The following is a 3384-nucleotide window of genomic DNA, read 5'->3' as shown; positions in this document are numbered from 1 at the left end:
GTGAGAAAGCAGGTTCAGAGGGCGAGCTCTGCAGTCCGTGTTGCTTTTGCCTTAGAGGCACCTGCCAGTTTCAGAGGGGATGGTTGAACATCTGATTCGCTAACCAGACATTTGAAACAAATCATGAAGCTGAGGGAAGCAGAGACAAAAGTTAGAATTTAAGGCCTATCAAGTGGTGGTTGGGGGGGGGGGGTCTGGTAAAGAGCGTGCAATTTTATTTGGGAACAAAACGTTACCCGTCAGTATAAGAATGTCCCCCAAATATCTCAACTTTCACAGGGACTCAAGTCGGAAAACCTTCTCGGAAGGTTTTCAAGTCGGAAAATCCCAACTAAGGTAGGATGATCTAACCTGGATGATCGCTGGTGACTCAGACAGTAAAGGATCCGCCTGCAATGCAGGAGGCCTGGGTTCACTCTCTGGGTTGGCAAGATCCCGTGGAAGAGGGCATGGAAACCCACAGCAGTATTCTTGCCTGGAGAATCCCCGTGGACAGAGGAGCCTGGCAGGCTACAGTCTGTGGGGTGGCAAAGAGTCAGACACGACCGAAGCAGCTAAGCACAGCACAGCATAACCTCGGTTAGGTTAGTGACTCCCACCCAGCCGTCTCCCAAAATGAAGGGTAGGTGTCTTTGGAGGAAGGTTATATTATCCTGAGTGTCTCTCTCTCTCTCTTTTTTTTTTCTACAAGAGAAAATTTGCTACAGAAAAATGAAATCTTAAGACTTGAAAGCTTTCATGGGATGTCTATCAAGAAAATTGGCAGGGAGGTAGACTTGATGAGAAAAATGTCATGATATTCTTCAATCTAATACCAATATGTGAAGACTTCCCTGGTGGTCCAGTGGTTAAGAATCCGCCTGCCAATGCAGGGGACACAAGTTTGATCCCTGATCTGGGAAGATCCCACGTGCTGCAGGACAACAAGCCCATGTGCCCAGGCCATCACAGTGAGAGGCCCACACCCTGCGACTAGAAAGTAGCCCCCACTGGTCACAACCAGAGAAGGCTCTCACGCACCAACAGAGACAGGGGGCAGCCAATAATAAATAGTAATAATAACGTGAGATGCACACAGTAATTATCTACTGGGTTATAATTATTAATAATCCGAGAGCCCAAAGTACTTATTCAACAGGCAAGCCTTCTTTCCTAACAACTACTTAAATAACAGAGAATTAGGTTCTCTCTACATCTGACTCATTCTTTCTCTGCCAGGCAATGTGGACTGACATTTCCTGTTTTAGTATTTACTGAAACTGAAAAGAATAACTTCACAACAAAAAGTGCGTTATAACTTTAAGCAGAAGGATACTTTAAGACATTTCATAGAAAGGTGGGCCCTCTTGCCAAATCCTGGAAGCCCACGGCTCCTCCTGCTGCAACCACACTCAAAGATTTCAAAGCACATGATCCTGATGTTGCAACTAAATCCACCAAAGGTTATTCATGGAAGGTCCAAATTAGCTGAATCAGACCCTCAGACTTGTTTTTCTGTAACTAGTACACAGTTGAAGACTGCCTCTCTCAGTGTCCTGTGCGCGTGCCTGCCTTGTGACCACTACCCCTTCCTCTGAACCAAAGATGGGTCCAAGCGAGTGGGCCAAACAAACAGTGGTTCTAAGTGGTTCTAGTAACATTCTCCATGGAAACTGTAGGTGTAGCTTATCACCAGGTTATACAGAAATCAGACACACGGATGTTAGGATAGTTCTTAGACACAGGTCAATGAGAGATGCGTGACAGCTCACCCATAAAGCGTGCTCATGGGAGTCCTGACCCAGCAAAGAACTACTGGAACCATGTCATTGCTGTTCAGTTTCTCAGTCATGTCTGACTGTCTTGCAGCCCCAGGGACTATAGCCTGCCAGGATCCTCTGTCCATGGGACTTCCCAGGCAAGAATACTGGAGTGGATTTCCATTTCCTTCTCCAGGGGAATCTTCCAGACCCAGGGAGTGAACCCAATCTCCTGCATTGGCAGGCAGATTCTCTACCACTGAGTCCCTGGGGAAGCCCCATATAGACCAGCTGAAGATGAGGCCTCTATGGTGCGGTCCCTCCAGCACTCTCCTTCCTGTCTTTGCTTCACAATCCATAAGGATTTTATCCATTTGCAAAGGGCAGCAAAGAAGGAAGATCAGAAAGTGGCTCACACCTTGCTGGTGAAATACATGTCCATCCAGCCTCACTGAGCATATTGGCTTCAGCCTTTTTTGTTTGTTTGGTTAGCTGGACAATTAAGTAGAACTAAAAGACCGTCTCAATGGACATGGGTTTGCACAAAATCCAGGAAACAGTGAAGGACAGGGAAACTTGGTGTGCTATAGTCCATGGGGTCGCAAAGAGACACGACTGAGCAACTGAACAACAATAAAAAGACATCCACTCACCATGAAATCTGGCTATTGAGTCTATCATTCCAATCATGTGGTTCAACTATTTCCACTATTGCCCGCAAGGGAGGAGAGGGTGGTAAAATACATTAATTGCCAGGCTTCAGGGTATAGAAATGAAAGTGAAAGTCACTCAGTCGTGTCTGACTCTTTGTGACCCCATGGACTATACAGTCCATGGAATTCTCCAGGCCAGAATATTGGAGTGGGTAGCCTTTCCCTTCTCCAGGGGATCTTCCCACCCAGGGATTGAACCCATGTCTCCTGCATTGCAGGCAGATTCTTTACCAGCTGAGCCACAAGAGAAGCCTAAGAATACTGGAGTGGGTAGTCTATCCCTTCTCCAGGGGATCTTCCCAACCCAGGAATCAAACCAGAGTCTCCTACATTGCAGGTGGATTCTTTACCAACTGAGCTACCAGGGAAGCCCTCAGGGCATAGAAAATGTCTACCATTGGCTTTGACACCAGCCTGCTTTTGCCGTTGCTGCTACTATAAAAAGGCTAGGAAAGAAAGTTAAGGTTAGTGTTTTGTTGCCCATTTGCTTTCTGCATGGAAGTTTTAAATCAGTACTTTTTAATGGAAACAGCTTGGCCAAAAATCTGTTACAGAATTTGGGGACCCATTAAAACAAAGTTTAAGGAGGAAAAGAAACTTCCTAATAGGTAATATATAACTTAAAATGTATCTAAGGATTCAGCCTACTCTTTCCTTTTCAGGGCCAGAAATACTTTGCAGGTATTTGGAAAGAAGAAAACACAGTCAGTCCTGTGTATCTGCATATCCATAGATTCAACCAAAGGATGGAAAATATTTGGGAAAAAAAAATTCTGTGAAATTCCAAAAAAGCAAAGCTTGAATTTGCCACTCATCTTCAACTATTTGCATAGCATTTAAATTATATTTAGGTTTCCCTGGCGGCTCAGACAGTAAGGAAGGAACCTGCCTGGGTCAGGAAGATCCCCTTGAAGGAGGAAACAGACAGAACA

This window comes from Odocoileus virginianus, unplaced genomic scaffold (assembly GCF_023699985.2).
Source record: "Odocoileus virginianus isolate 20LAN1187 ecotype Illinois unplaced genomic scaffold, Ovbor_1.2 Unplaced_Contig_52, whole genome shotgun sequence".
NCBI lineage: Eukaryota > Metazoa > Chordata > Mammalia > Artiodactyla > Cervidae > Odocoileus > Odocoileus virginianus.
The sequence above is the reverse complement of the archived record's forward strand: the minus strand, read 5'-3'. Positions refer to the sequence as shown.